The 17,783-nt window shown below is 32.6% G+C and overlaps 4 non-coding genes across 4 annotated transcripts; all 4 read right to left on the bottom strand.

The window, feature by feature from the left end:
* Positions 1-602: 602 nt before the first annotated feature.
* On the bottom strand, positions 603-2,597 carry LOC138914523 (small subunit ribosomal RNA). Its single transcript, XR_011420368.1, has one exon. It is a non-coding gene; the product is annotated as a small subunit ribosomal RNA (ribosomal RNA).
* Positions 2,598-8,227: 5,630 nt separating this feature from the next.
* On the bottom strand, positions 8,228-12,179 carry LOC138914528 (large subunit ribosomal RNA). The gene has a single exon (XR_011420373.1). It is a non-coding gene; the product is annotated as a large subunit ribosomal RNA (ribosomal RNA).
* A 398-nt stretch (positions 12,180-12,577) lies between these two features.
* Positions 12,578-12,756, bottom strand: LOC138914522 (5.8S ribosomal RNA). Its single transcript, XR_011420367.1, has one exon. It is a non-coding gene; the product is annotated as a 5.8S ribosomal RNA (ribosomal RNA).
* A 623-nt stretch (positions 12,757-13,379) lies between these two features.
* LOC138914533 (small subunit ribosomal RNA) lies at positions 13,380-15,374 on the bottom strand. The gene has a single exon (XR_011420377.1). It is a non-coding gene; the product is annotated as a small subunit ribosomal RNA (ribosomal RNA).
* Positions 15,375-17,783: the final 2,409 nt, after the last annotated feature.

Here is a 17,783-nt window from a genome sequence, read left to right as displayed (position 1 = left end):
TGGTCAAATATGTTTTTATTGAAAGAAATTAAAAATACACCATTTTACTGGCATATATCAATTCCTTCAATAAATGTATTTATATACCTAAAATAAATGCTGCGAAATGTCTTAGTTTTATATAAACAATATATATCAAAGTATTATTTGTAATGGCATTTGTTTGTTAATATATATTGATAATTTTATATAAAACATTAACCTGAAACCAGGTACAACATTGTATATTTTAGGTTGTTGCATTATCCAATGTATGATCATCATCAAATTAGTTGGCCAATACATCTCGCAACGCGTGTATATTATGGTCCATATACACACAAAAGTTTATAATAAATATATAAAATATATTTTATTATATTAATAATTCGATTTGCTTGTTCGAATTTTATGTTTGTTTCTATTTAATTTATTTGTAATAATATTATATTATTACAATATTTCGATTTGCTTGTTCGAAATTTATTTGATCTTTTACTTTTAAGATCATATTTTTGGTATAATTATTATTATAATTATTATGTATATATATATATATATTGGTAATTTGTATTAAATTTGTATTAACAAATTTTTTTATTAACGGTAAGGATATTATACAATAATGATCCTTCCGCAGGTTCACCTACGGAAACCTTGTTACGACTTTTACTTCCTCTAAATAATCAAGTTCGGTCAACTTTTGCGAAACAACCGTAACACACAAGGCGTCACAGTGATCACGTCCGGAGACCTCACTAAATAATTCAATCGGTAGTAGCGACGGGCGGTGTGTACAAAGGGCAGGGACGTAATCAATGCGAGTTAATGACTCACACTTACTGGGAATTCCAAGTTCATGTGAACAGTTTCAGTTCACAATCCCAAGCATGAAAGTGGTTCAGCGGTTTACCCGGACCTCTCGGTCTAGGAAATACACGTTGATACTTTCATTGTAGCGCGCGTGCAGCCCAGGACATCTAAGGGCATCACAGACCTGTTATTGCTCAATCTCATTATTGCTAGACGCAATTTGTCCATTTAAGAAGCTAGTGTCCTTATAATGGGACAAACCAACAGGTACGGCTCCACTTATATAAACACATTCAAACACAATAAACATTTTACTGCCACCATGAATGAAGGCTATATAAGCTTCAACACCATAATCCTGAAGATATCTATTTAATATATTTGAGTCTCGTTCGTTATCGGAATTAACCAGACAAATCACTCCACGAACTAAGAACGGCCATGCACCACCACCCATAGATTCGAGAAAGAGCTATCAATCTGTCTTACACACTTATGTTCGGACCTGGTAAGTTTTCCCGTGTTGAGTCAAATTAAGCCGCAGGCTCCACTCCTGGTGGTGCCCTTCCGTCAATTCCTTTAAGTTTCAGCTTTGCAACCATACTTCCCCCGGAGCCCAAAAGCTTTGGTTTCCCGGGAAGCGACTGAGAGAGCCATAAAAGTAGCTACACCCAATTGCTAGCTGGCATCGTTTATGGTTAGAACTAGGGCGGTATCTGATCGCCTTCGAACCTCTAACTTTCGTTCTTGATTAATGAAAACATCTTTGGCAAATGCTTTCGCTTAAGTTAGTCTTACGACGGTCCAAGAATTTCACCTCTCGCGTCGTAATACTAATGCCCCCAAACTGCTTCTATTAATCATTACCTCTTGATCTGAAAACCAATGAAAGCAGAACAGAGGTCTTATTTCATTATCCCATGCACAGAATATTCAGGCATTTGAAGCCTGCTTTAAGCACTCTAATTTGTTCAAAGTAATTGTACCGGCCCACAATAACACTCGTTTAAGAGCACTAATGCAGGTTTTTAAATAGGAGGAACATATGAAAAAATACAAGTATTTAAACACATATAAGAACTCCACCGGTAATACGCTTACATACATAAAGGTATAGTACTAACCACAATTGTAAGTTGTACTACCCGTATGAAGCACAAGTTCAACTACGAACGTTTTAACCGCAACAACTTTAATATACGCTATTGGAGCTGGAATTACCGCGGCTGCTGGCACCAGACTTGCCCTCCAATTGGTCCTTGTTAAAGGATTTAAAGTGTACTCATTCCAATTACAGGGCCTCGGATATGAGTCCTGTATTGTTATTTTTCGTCACTACCTCCCCGAGCTGGGAGTGGGTAATTTACGCGCCTGCTGCCTTCCTTAGATGTGGTAGCCGTTTCTCAGGCTCCCTCTCCGGAATCGAACCCTGATTCCCCGTTACCCGTTGCAACCATGGTAGTCCTAGATACTACCATCAAAAGTTGATAGGGCAGACATTTGAAAGATCTGTCGTCGGTACAAGACCATACGATCTGCATGTTATCTAGAGTTCAACCAATATAACGATCTTGCGATCGCTTGGTTTTAGCCTAATAAAAGCACATGTCCCATAAGGTTCATGTTTTAATTGCATGTATTAGCTCTAGAATTACCACAGTTATCCAAGTAACTGTTAACGATCTAAGGAACCATAACTGATATAATGAGCCTTTTGCGGTTTCACTTTTAATTCGTGTGTACTTAGACATGCATGGCTTAATCTTTGAGACAAGCATATAACTACTGGCAGGATCAACCAGAATAATGTTTTCGTTCATATTTCATTCATATTTTTTGAATAGAAATTAGTAATATAAATATAATAGATTTTATTTCCATTTTATATGTTCGGTTTTTCTTAAATATTGATTTTAATTCAATATTTTTTTTTTGCTTTGTGAAATAATTCTATTTTAATTCGAATACGGCCATTTTTATATGGCATTCGTATACGTTCTTTAATTTTTACTTGTTTCGCCACTAATATAACAAGTTTATAATTGATGTTAAAGAAAAAGTACAACTTTTTTATAACACAATTTTCAATATATATTGTTCTTTCTATAAGTTTTTATTATATTATATATACATATTTCATTCTAAAATATCATTTTTGTTCAACATACATAATTATTGTATCCACACATGTACAATTTTTGTTTAACCAATATAAATATTGAGTTAAATCATTTGCATTTTGATGATAAATTTAAAATTTATCTTTTCCATATAACTCTCTGGTAATATATGATATAAAACCGAGCGCATATGAAATTATTTTGATCACTAATATTGCAATTATATTTTATTATAATGCTTTTTGTAAACACATTGTACCGGCAAGCGATACTCTGTGCCCAAACGACAGGGGATATAATAATTTAATATAAATTATCATATATACCTGCCACCAAAGATTAACGATAAAAGTCGGAAACAATTTGTTATTCTATATATAATAGAAACTTGACCTCTGTTTCACCTTATTATCATGGGTTTATAATATTAACCGCGTAGCCAAGTCTTAATTTCATTTAAGAAACAAATTTATACGGATAATATTTTGATTTTAATATATGTTGTTCTATTGATAACAAAAGTATATATTATAATATATTTTGTTCAATAGTAGATGGACTACTTACTGTACCATCCTTATTTTTTATTATTATTGATATACATTATATTGACAACAGCATATGATATTCATATGGTTTGTTCAATAATTAATTGGTGGACAACCACTGACCATCCTATAGTAGTTTTTGGCCACGACGTCTAAATATCGAAATTATTTAATTCCGTTTGCCACCCATACGATAGATATTAACTATCTATAATAATAATGTGTACGCATAAAATATTATATGTATATATATAGACCAACAGACAAGCACTTCACCCTATAGTAGTTTTTGGCCACGACGTCTATATATCGGGCATATTTAATTCTCTTTGCCACCCAACCAAAGATATTCACTTTTTTATATAAAGTATTATTTGATCATATTAATATAACCAATTATTTCTGCCATATTCATATAATTTCTTTATGAATTATTTTTTGGTCATATCCATATAATCTATATGCCGTATCCATATAATGAATACGGCATATCCATACAACTAGCCATATTTGTATGTCAATGTATATTTTATTATACATTTTTTTTCTTTATACATATAATATGGTATTTCCATATCGCTATAATTGAATTATATGTATAAGATATCATTTATATATAGCATTGCCAAAATAATATGATAAACATAAATTTTGAACAATACGGCCGGTCGGCGAGCACTGCCTCCCTATATATGTTTTTGGCCACGACGTCTAAATATTGGGTATTTTTCGTACTGCGGCCCCGGTGTATGTAAATTGGGCATATTTCGTACTGATGCCAACATATCTATATGACTCATTATTTTCTTCCATATCAATATAACTTCTTTTATTTCCATATTCAAGTAATTTCTTTATTTGCCATATCAATATAAAATATTTTTTGGTCATATTTATATAATCTATATGCCGTATCCATATAATGAATACGGCATATCCATACAACTAGCCATATTTGTATGTCAATGTATATTTTATTATACATTTTTTTTCTTTATACATATAATATGGTATTTCCATATCGCTATAATTGAATTATATGTATAAGATATCATTTATATATAGCATTGCCAAAATAATATGATAAACATAAATTTTGAACAATACGGCCGGTCGGCGAGCACTGCCTCCCTATATATGTTTTTGGCCACGACGTCTAAATATTGGGTATTTTTCGTACTGCGGCCCCGGTGTATGTAAATTGGGCATATTTCGTACTGATGCCAACATATCTATATGACTCATTATTTTCTTCCATATCAATATAACTTCTTTTATTTCCATATTCAAGTAATTTCTTTATTTGCCATATCAATATAAAATATTTTTTGGTCATATTTATATAATCTATATGCCGTATCCATATAATGAATACGGCATATCCATACAACTAGCCATATTTGTATGTCAATGTATATTTTATTATACATTTTTTTTCTTTATACATATAATATGGTATTTCCATATCGCTATAATTGAATTATATGTATAAGATATCATTTATATATAGCATTGCCAAAATAATATGATAAACATAAATTTTGAACAATACGGCCGGTCGGCGAGCACTGCCTCCCTATATATGTTTTTGGCCACGACGTCTAAATATTGGGTATTTTTCGTACTGCGGCCCCGGTGTATGTAAATTGGGCATATTTCGTACTGATGCCAACATATCTATATGACTCATTATTTTCTTCCATATCAATATAACTTCTTTTATTTCCATATTCAAGTAATTTCTTTATTTGCCATATCAATATAAAATATTTTTTGGTCATATTTATATAATCTATATGCCGTATCCATATAATGAATACGGCATATCCATACAACTAGCCATATTTGTATGTCAATGTATATTTTATTATACATTTTTTTTCTTTATACATATAATATGGTATTTCCATATCGCTATAATTGAATTATATGTATAAGATATCATTTATATATAGCATTGCCAAAATAATATGATAAACATAAATTTTGAACAATACGGCCGGTCGGCGAGCACTGCCTCCCTATATATGTTTTTGGCCACGACGTCTAAATATTGGGTATTTTTCGTACTGCGGCCCCGGTGTATGTAAATTGGGCATATTTCGTACTGATGCCAACATATCTATATGACTCATTATTTTCTTCCATATCAATATAACTTCTTTTATTTCCATATTCAAGTAATTTCTTTATTTGCCATATCAATATAAAATATTTTTTGGTCATATTTATATAATCTATATGCCGTATCCATATAATGAATACGGCATATCCATACAACTAGCCATATTTGTATGTCAATGTATATTTTATTATACATTTTTTTCTTTATACATATAATATGGTATTTCCATATCGCTATAATTGAATTATATGTATAAGATATCATTTATATATAGCATTGCCAAAATAATATGAAAAACATAAATTTTGAACAATACAACCGGTCGGCGAGCACTGCCTCCCTATATATGTTTTTGGCCACGACGTCTAAATATTGGGTATTTATCGTACTGCGGCTCCGGTGTATGTAAATTGGGCATATTTCGTACTGATGCCACCATATCCATATAACTTATTTTTTGTTCTATATCTATATAATTAATTTTTTTCCATACCTATAACTATTAAACTAATTTTTTTCCATATCCATACTTGAACTTATTATTTTTCCCATATCCATATAACTCGTTTTTTCCATATCCACACTAGAATTTAGTATTTATCCCATATCCATATAAATCATTATTTACCATATCAATATAAATAATATTTTTCCATATTCATACTAGAACTTATTATTTCTTTAATATTCATATAACTCAATATTTTTTCATATCCATACTAGAACTTATTCTTTTTCCCATATCCATACTAGAACTTATAAATTTTCCCATATTCATATAACTAATTTTTTTCATATCCATACTAGAACATTATATTTTTGCCATATCTATATAACTCATTTTATTCCATATCCATACTAGAACTTATTATTTCTTTAATATCCATATAACTTAATATTTTTCCATATCCATACCAGAACTTTTTATTTTTCCCATATCCATAGAACTAATTTTTTTCATATCCATACTAGAACCTAATTTTCTTCCTATATCCATATAACTTATTATTTACTATTACAATATAATTAATTTTTTCCATATCCATACTAGAGCTTATTATCTCTTCAATATCCATAAAACTCAATATTTTTTCATATCCATACTAGAACTGATTATTTTTCCCATATCCATACTAGAACTCAGTATTCTTCCCATATCCATACTACAACTTAGTATTTTTCCCATATGCATATAACTCATTATTTAGCATATCAATATAACTAATTTTTTTCCATATCCATACTAGAACTTATTATTTCTTTAATATCCATATAACTCAATATTTTTTTATATCCATACTAGAACTTATTATTTTTCCCATATCCATACTAGAACTTATAAATTTTCCCATATTCATATAACTAATTTTTTTCATATCCATACTAGAACATTAAATTTTTTGCCATATCTATATAACTCATTTTATTCCATATCCATACTAGAACTTATTATTTCTTTAATATCCATATAACTCAATATTTTTTCATATCCATACTAGAACTTATCATTTTTCCCATATTCATATAACTCATTTTTCCATATCCATACTAGAACTCTGTATTCTTTTCCATATCCATATAACTCATTTTTTTTTTCATATCCATACTAGAACTTATTATTTTTCCCATATCCACATAACTCATTTTTTTCATATCCATACTAGAACTTGTTATTTTTCCCATATCCATATAACTCATTTTTTTCATATCCATACTAGAACTTAATATTATTTTCATATCCATATAACTCATGTTTGGACTTGGAATATTTTTATACACGTCACTAATAGGATGACGATTCAGTTGGCTACCTTAAGAGGTACATATACTTGCATATGTCTCTTACTTGTATGTTCGGACTTAGAATATTTTTATACACGTCACTAATAGGATGACGATTCAGTTGGCTACCTTAAGAGGTACATATACTTGCATATGTCTCTTACTTGTATGTTCGGACTTAGAATATTTTTATACACGTCACTAATAGGATGACGATTCAGTTGGCTACCTTAAGAGGTACATATACTTGCATATGTCTCTTATTTGCATGTTCGGACTTAGAATATTTTTATACGCGTCACTAATAGGATGACGATTCAGTTGGCTACCTTAAGAGGTACATATACTTGCATATGTCTCTTACTTGTATGTTCGGACTTAGAATATTTTTATACACGTCACTAATAGGATGACGATTCAGTTGGCTACCTTAAGAGGTACATATACTTGCATATGTCTCTTACTTGTATGTTCGGACTTAGAATATTTTTATACACGTCACTAATAGGATGACGATTCAGTTGGCTACCTTAAGAGGTACATATACTTGCATATGTCTCTTACTTGTATGTTCGGACTTAGAATATTTGTATACACGTCACTAATAGGATGACGATTCAGTTGGCTACCTTAAGAAGTACATATACTTGCATATGTCTCTTATTTGCATGTTCGGACTTAGAATATTTTTATACGCGTCACTAATAGGATGACGATACATATGGCTACCATTGTTAAATATATTTAAATAAAATTTATTTAAATATAATTATTATTTTATATATATATATTTTATATATATATATATTCTGACTTAAAAAAGCCAAACAAAATAAACACAATTAAATTTATGTTTATTATCGAATCATCAAGCAAAGGATAAGCTTCAGTGGATCGCAGTATGGCAGCTGCTCAACCACTTACAACACCTTGCCTGTTACAAAAGTCGTTTACAATTGATTCTAGGCTTTGTCATTGTATTAAATAATGCTTTTATATGTAACTAGCGCGGCATCAGGTGATCGAAGATCCTCCCAATTTACTATGTTACAAATTACATTGGCATCACATCCATTGTCGTTTATAAAGTAAATTATAAACTTTAAATGGTTTAGAAGCCATACAATGCAAATTGCCCCTTATTTATCATTGCAGTCCAGCACGGATACGACCTTAGAGGCGTTCAGGCATAATCCAACGGACGTAGCGTCATACCACTGTTCGCTCGAACAAGTATTGTGCCATTGGTCCGTACCTGCGGTTCCTCTCGTACTACGCAGGAATGCTGTCGCAACAACGTTTTGTCATTAGTAGGGTAAAACTAACCTGTCTCACGACGGTCTAAACCCAGCTCACGTTCCCTTGCATGGGTGAACAATCCAACGCTTGGTGAATTTTGCTTCACAATGATAGGAAGAGCCGACATCGAAGGATCAAAAAGCGACGTCGCTATGAACGCTTGGCCGCCACAAGCCAGTTATCCCTATGGTAACTTTTCTGACACCTCTTGTTAAAAACTCTTTAAACCAAAAGGATCGATAGGCCGAGCTTTTGCTGTCCCTGTGTGTACTGAACACCGAGATCAAGTCAGCATTTGCCCTTTTGCTCTATGTGTGGTTTCTGTCCGCACTGAGCTGGCCTTGGGACACCTCCGTTATTATTTGAGAGATGTACCGCCCCAGTCAAACTCCCTACCTGGCAATGTCCTTGAATTGGATCATACCTGAGTAATTGGAGTTATACCAAATTTTCAAATCAAAAATACATAAATGCACCGTTTTATTAAAGAATTTGTTTGCGATTATATAACAAACTCGTGATACTTTGATCAAGAAGCTTGCATCAAAACCCAATACCATAAGATATAATAAATATATCCGTATAATGGCTAGGAAATGATACACGTTCCATTTAATCAAGTAAGTAAGGAAACAATAAGAGTAGTGGTATTTCATTGACGATACCAAACCGAAGTCTAATATCTCCCACTTATTCTACACCTCTTATGTCTCCTTACACTGCCAGATTAGAGTCAAGCTCAAAAGGGTCTTCTTTCCCCGCTAATTATTCCAAGCCCGTTCCCTTGGCTGTGGTTTCGCTAGATAGTAGATAGGGACAGTAGGAATCTCGTTAATCCATTCATGCGCGTCACTAATTAGATGACGAGGCATTTGGCTACCTTAAGAGAGTCATAGTTACTCCCGCCGTTGACCCGCGCTTACTTGAATTTCTTCACTTTGACATTCAGAGCACTGGGCAGAAATCACATTGTGTCAACACCCGCTAGGGCCATCACAATGTTTTAATTAGACAGTCGGATTCCCCAAGTCCGTGCCAGTTCTGAATTGATTGTTAATTGATAATCGTTATAATTAATAAGAACTAATTGGTTTGACCCAATTAGTATTCTTAAAAATTTTAGCAAGAAAGTTCCACAATTGGCTACGTAACTAACTATCCGGGGAACAAGTAACTAACATAAATGCTAGAAACTCTATTTACCCAGAACGAGCACATAAACCATGTTATTGTTTCCCAATCAAGCCCGACTATCTCAATCTTCAGAGCCAATCCTTATCCCGAAGTTACGGATCTAATTTGCCGACTTCCCTTACCTACATTATTCTATCGACTAGAGACTCTTCACCTTGGAGACCAGCTGCGGATATTGGTACGGCCTGTTGAGAAGTTTGCGTGTCCCCACCATAAATTTTCAAGGTCCGAGGAGAAAATATCGACACAACAGTATATGTCATGCTCTTCTAGCCCATCTACCATATCTCTCTGCGAAAGACTTCCATGGTAGTACGGCTATAAAACAGAAAAGAAAACTCTTCCGATATCTCTCGACGGCTTCTTTATGGTCGTTCCTGTTGCCAGGATGAGCACGAGGCCCATATTTAATAACAAACGGATACTCAACAGGTTACGGAATTGGAACCGTATTCCCTTTCGTTCAAAATTATTCAAGTATATTATATTAGCTTGATTTGTATATATTGCGTTTTTGGTTTTACTTGAAAATTTTCGGCTTTCGCCTTGAACTTAGGACCGACTAACTCGTGATCAACCACTGTTCACACGAAACCCTTCTCCACTTCAGTCCTCCAAGGTCTCATTCGATTATTTGCTACTACCACCAAGATCTGTACCAATGGCAGCTCCATGCAGGCTTACGCCAAACACTTCTACGCATACCATTGTACCTTCCTACTCACTAAAGTTTCAAAATTTATATCACAAGTAATATAAATCATCTACTTTAGCGGTAATGTATAGGTATACAACTTAAGCGCCATCCATTTTAAGGGCTAGTTGCTTCGGCAGGTGAGTTGTTACACACTCCTTAGCGGATTTCGACTTCCATGATCACCGTCCTGCTGTTTTAAGCAACCAACGCCTTTCATGGTATCTGCATGAGTTGTTAATTTGGGCACCGTAACATTACGTTTGGTTCATCCCACAGCGCCAGTTCTGCTTACCAAAAGTGGCCCACTGGGCACATTATATCATAACCTTAAACTTCATATCAAGAAAGTTAAGGTTCTTACCCATTTAAAGTTTGAGAATAGGTTAAGATCGTTTCGACCCTAAGGCCTCTAATCATTCGCTTTACCAGATAAGATTATTTTATATAATATTAAAATGCACCAGCTATCCTGAGGGAAACTTCGGAAGGAACCAGCTACTAGATGGTTCGATTGGTCTTTCGCCCCTATACTCAATTCTGACAATCGATTTGCACGTCAGAACTGTTTCGGTCTTCCATCAGGGTTTCCCCTGACTTCAACCTGATCAAGTATAGTTCACCATCTTTCGGGTCACAGCATATATGCTCAAGGTACGTTCCAGTTAGAGGCATAAATAATATAAATATCATTATACATAACTATATAGAACGCCCCGGGATTGTGTTAATTAGCTATAAATAGTTAAAAAACTAATCCCATTATTAGTCAAGTTAATTACGCTATTAGGTTTATATCCCAATAACTTGCACATATGTTAGACTCCTTGGTCCGTGTTTCAAGACGGGTCCCGAAGGTATCCTGAATCTTTCGCATTGTTAATCCTACAAGTGCATATAATAAACACAAAAATCAATGATAATCATGCCATTATATAATTCCGAAAAATTAACGCACTGTATTCATATAAATCTATCAGCACTTTATCAAATTAATAACATTTATTCTGTGTTAAAATGCAAGCAATTTAATTTGAATAAACTATAAGTTATATTTTATGATAAATTTGGTATGCTAATAGATTACAATGTCCTTATATGGAAAAAATGCACACTATTATCATAATATTGTTTAAATATTACAATTTTAATGATGAATTTTCCATAACGGATATTCAGGTTCATCGGGCTTAACCTCTAAGCAGTTTCACGTACTGTTTAACTCTCTATTCAGAGTTCTTTTCAACTTTCCCTCACGGTACTTGTTTACTATCGGTCTCATGGTTATATTTAGTTTTAGATGGAGTTTACCACCCACTTAGTGCTGCACTATCAAGCAACACGACTCTTTGGAAACATCATCTAGTAATCATTAACGTTATACGGGCCTGGCACCCTCTATGGGTAAATGGCCTCATTTAAGAAGGACTTAAATCGTTAATTTCTCATACTAGAATATTGACGCTCCATACACTGCATCTCACATTTGCCATATAGACAAAGTGACTTAGTGCTGAACTGATTTCTTTTCGCTCGCCGCTACTAAGAAAATCCTTGTTAGTTTCTTTTCCTCCCCTAATTAATATGCTTAAATTCAGGGGGTAGTCCCATATGAGTTGAGGTTGTATATAACTTTTATTTGCAATTAATTCTTTATATATAATGATAAAACATTTTATTAAATTCGTTTAAAGCTGACGTATATATATATTAATGGCATTTATTTGTAACGAATTAACGAAGAATAATAATATTGTCAACGTTTTTCATATTTCAAATCATTAATAAGAGACAATTCTAGATAATATTTTATGCTAGACATTTCTCAGTATTATTTGATTGAAAAAGAAAATATTCCTCTTCGTTTTTCTCAAAGTTTAATTACTATTGTGAGATAATGTTTTTCATATATTTGTTAATATTATGAATAAAATAATTAAATTATTTTTATCCAATAATATACCATATGCTTATAAAATTTTATTATAAAATTTGTATAAACAACTTAATTAGCATAGTCTTACAACCCTCAACCATATGTAGTCCAAGCAGCACTATAAAATTAATTAAAGTACATAACAGCATGGACTGCGATATGCGTTCAAAATGTCGATGTTCATGTGTCCTGCAGTTCACACGATGACGCACAGTTTGCTGCGTTCTTCATCGACCCATGAGCCGAGTGATCCACCGCTTAGAGTTTTATAATATTGGTTTTAAATTTGGTCAAATATGTTTTTATTGAAAGAAATTAAAAATACACCATTTTACTGGCATATATCAATTCCTTCAATAAATGTATTTATATACCTAAAATAAATGCTGCGAAATGTCTTAGTTTTATATAAACAATATATATCAAAGTATTATTTGTAATGGCATTTGTTTGTTAATATATATTGATAATTTTATATAAAACATTAACCTGAAACCAGGTACAACATTGTATATTTTAGGTTGTTGCATTATCCAATGTATGATCATCATCAAATTAGTTGGCCAATACATCTCGCAACGCGTGTATATTATGGTCCATATACACACAAAAGTTTATAATAAATATATAAAATATATTTTATTATATTAATAATTCGATTTGCTTGTTCGAATTTTATGTTTGTTTCTATTTAATTTATTTGTAATAATATTATATTATTACAATATTTCGATTTGCTTGTTCGAAATTTATTTGATCTTTTACTTTTAAGATCATATTTTTGGTATAATTATTATTATAATTATTATGTATATATATATATATATTGGTAATTTGTATTAAATTTGTATTAACAAATTTTTTTATTAACGGTAAGGATATTATACAATAATGATCCTTCCGCAGGTTCACCTACGGAAACCTTGTTACGACTTTTACTTCCTCTAAATAATCAAGTTCGGTCAACTTTTGCGAAACAACCGTAACACACAAGGCGTCACAGTGATCACGTCCGGAGACCTCACTAAATAATTCAATCGGTAGTAGCGACGGGCGGTGTGTACAAAGGGCAGGGACGTAATCAATGCGAGTTAATGACTCACACTTACTGGGAATTCCAAGTTCATGTGAACAGTTTCAGTTCACAATCCCAAGCATGAAAGTGGTTCAGCGGTTTACCCGGACCTCTCGGTCTAGGAAATACACGTTGATACTTTCATTGTAGCGCGCGTGCAGCCCAGGACATCTAAGGGCATCACAGACCTGTTATTGCTCAATCTCATTATTGCTAGACGCAATTTGTCCATTTAAGAAGCTAGTGTCCTTATAATGGGACAAACCAACAGGTACGGCTCCACTTATATAAACACATTCAAACACAATAAACATTTTACTGCCACCATGAATGAAGGCTATATAAGCTTCAACACCATAATCCTGAAGATATCTATTTAATATATTTGAGTCTCGTTCGTTATCGGAATTAACCAGACAAATCACTCCACGAACTAAGAACGGCCATGCACCACCACCCATAGATTCGAGAAAGAGCTATCAATCTGTCTTACACACTTATGTTCGGACCTGGTAAGTTTTCCCGTGTTGAGTCAAATTAAGCCGCAGGCTCCACTCCTGGTGGTGCCCTTCCGTCAATTCCTTTAAGTTTCAGCTTTGCAACCATACTTCCCCCGGAGCCCAAAAGCTTTGGTTTCCCGGGAAGCGACTGAGAGAGCCATAAAAGTAGCTACACCCAATTGCTAGCTGGCATCGTTTATGGTTAGAACTAGGGCGGTATCTGATCGCCTTCGAACCTCTAACTTTCGTTCTTGATTAATGAAAACATCTTTGGCAAATGCTTTCGCTTAAGTTAGTCTTACGACGGTCCAAGAATTTCACCTCTCGCGTCGTAATACTAATGCCCCCAAACTGCTTCTATTAATCATTACCTCTTGATCTGAAAACCAATGAAAGCAGAACAGAGGTCTTATTTCATTATCCCATGCACAGAATATTCAGGCATTTGAAGCCTGCTTTAAGCACTCTAATTTGTTCAAAGTAATTGTACCGGCCCACAATAACACTCGTTTAAGAGCACTAATGCAGGTTTTTAAATAGGAGGAACATATGAAAAAATACAAGTATTTAAACACATATAAGAACTCCACCGGTAATACGCTTACATACATAAAGGTATAGTACTAACCACAATTGTAAGTTGTACTACCCGTATGAAGCACAAGTTCAACTACGAACGTTTTAACCGCAACAACTTTAATATACGCTATTGGAGCTGGAATTACCGCGGCTGCTGGCACCAGACTTGCCCTCCAATTGGTCCTTGTTAAAGGATTTAAAGTGTACTCATTCCAATTACAGGGCCTCGGATATGAGTCCTGTATTGTTATTTTTCGTCACTACCTCCCCGAGCTGGGAGTGGGTAATTTACGCGCCTGCTGCCTTCCTTAGATGTGGTAGCCGTTTCTCAGGCTCCCTCTCCGGAATCGAACCCTGATTCCCCGTTACCCGTTGCAACCATGGTAGTCCTAGATACTACCATCAAAAGTTGATAGGGCAGACATTTGAAAGATCTGTCGTCGGTACAAGACCATACGATCTGCATGTTATCTAGAGTTCAACCAATATAACGATCTTGCGATCGCTTGGTTTTAGCCTAATAAAAGCACATGTCCCATAAGGTTCATGTTTTAATTGCATGTATTAGCTCTAGAATTACCACAGTTATCCAAGTAACTGTTAACGATCTAAGGAACCATAACTGATATAATGAGCCTTTTGCGGTTTCACTTTTAATTCGTGTGTACTTAGACATGCATGGCTTAATCTTTGAGACAAGCATATAACTACTGGCAGGATCAACCAGAATAATGTTTTCGTTCATATTTCATTCATATTTTTTGAATAGAAATTAGTAATATAAATATAATAGATTATATTTACATTTTATATGTTCGGTTTTTCTTAAATATTGATTTTAATTCAATATTTTTTTTTTGCTTTGTGAAATAATTCTATTTTAATTCGAATACGGCCATTTTTATATGGCATTCGTATACGTTCTTTAATTTTTACTTGTTTCGCCACTAATATAACAAGTTTATAATTGATGTTGAAGAAAAAGTACAACTTTTTTATAACACAATTTTCAATATATATTGTTCTTTCTATAAGTTTTTATTATATTATATATACATATTTCATTCTAAAATATCATTTTTGTTCAACATACATAATTATTGTATCCACACATGTACAATTTTTGTTTACCCAATATAAATATTGAGTTAAATCATTTGCATTTTGATGATAAATTTAAAATTTATCTTTTCCATATAACTCTCTGGTAATATATGATATAAAACCGAGCGCATATGAAATTATTTTGATCACTAATATTGCAATTATATTTTATTATAATGCTTTTTGTAAACACATTGTACCGGCAAGCGATACTCTGTGCCCAAACGACAGGGGATATAATAATTTAATATAAATTATCATATATACCTGCCACCAAAGATTAACGATAAAAGTCGGAAACAATTTGTTATTCTATATATAATAGAAACTTGACCTCTGTTTCACCTTATTATCATGGGTTTATAATATTAACCGCGTAGCCAAGTCTTAATTTCATTTAAGAAACAAATTTATACGGATAATATTTTGATTTTAATATATGTTGTTCTATTGATAACAAAAGTATATATTATAATATATTTTGTTCAATAGTAGATGGACTACTTACTGTACCATCCTTATTTTTTATTATTATTGATATACATTATATTGACAACAGCATATGATATTCATATGGTTTGTTCAATAATTAATTGGTGGACAACCACTGACCATCCTATAGTAGTTTTTGGCCACGACGTCTAAATATCGAAATTATTTAATTCCGTTTGCCACCCATACGATAGATATTAACTATCTATAATAATAATGTGTACGCATAAAATATTATATGTATATATATAGACCAACAGACAAGCACTTCACCCTATAGTAGTTTTTGGCCACGACGTCTATATATCGGGCATATTTAATTCTCTTTGCCACCCAACCAAAGATATTCACTTTTTTATATAAAGTATTATTTGATCATATTAATATAACCAATTATTTCTGCCATATTCATATAATTTCTTTATGAATTATTTTTTGGTCATATCCATATAATCTATATGCCGTATCCATATAATGAATACGGCATATCCATACAACTAGCCATATTTGTATGTCAATGTATATTTTATTATACATTTTTTTTCTTTATACATATAATATGGTATTTCCATATCGCTATAATTGAATTATATGTATAAGATATCATTTATATATAGCATTGCCAAAATAATATGATAAACATAAATTTTGAACAATACGGCCGGTCGGCGAGCACTGCCTCCCTATATATGTTTTTGGCCACGACGTCTAAATATTGGGTATTTTTCGTACTGCGGCCCCGGTGTATGTAAATTGGGCATATTTCGTACTGATGCCAACATATCTATATGACTCATTATTTTCTTCCATATCAATATAACTTCTTTTATTTCCATATTCAAGTAATTTCTTTATTTGCCATATCAATATAAAATATTTTTTGGTCATATTTATATAATCTATATGCCGTATCCATATAATGAATACGGCATATCCATACAACTAGCCATATTTGTATGTCAATGTATATTTTATTATACATTTTTTTTCTTTATACATATAATATGGTATTTCCATATCGCTATAATTGAATTATATGTATAAGATATCATTTATATATAGCATTGCCAAAATAATATGATAAACATAAATTTTGAACAATACGGCCGGTCGGCGAGCACTGCCTCCCTATATATGTTTTTGGCCACGACGTCTAAATATTGGGTATTTTTCGTACTGCGGCCCCGGTGTATGTAAATTGGGCATATTTCGTACTGATGCCAACATATCTATATGACTCATTATTTTCTTCCATATCAATATAACTTCTTTTATTTCCATATTCAAGTAATTTCTTTATTTGCCATATCAATATAAAATATTTTTTGGTCATATTTATATACTATATGCCGTATCCATATAATGAATACGGCATATCCATACAACTAGCCATATTTGTATGTCAATGTATATTTTTTATTATACATTTTTTTTCTTTATACATATAATATGGTATTTCCATATCGCTATAATTGAATTATATGTATAAGATATCATTTATATATAGCAATTGCCAAATAAATGATAACATAAATTTTGAACA

Source organism: Drosophila takahashii, unplaced genomic scaffold (assembly GCF_030179915.1).
Source record: "Drosophila takahashii strain IR98-3 E-12201 unplaced genomic scaffold, DtakHiC1v2 scaffold_26, whole genome shotgun sequence".
In the NCBI taxonomy this organism is placed as follows: domain Eukaryota; kingdom Metazoa; phylum Arthropoda; class Insecta; order Diptera; family Drosophilidae; genus Drosophila; species Drosophila takahashii.
The sequence above is the reverse complement of the archived record's forward strand: the minus strand, read 5'-3'. Positions and strand labels throughout refer to the sequence as shown.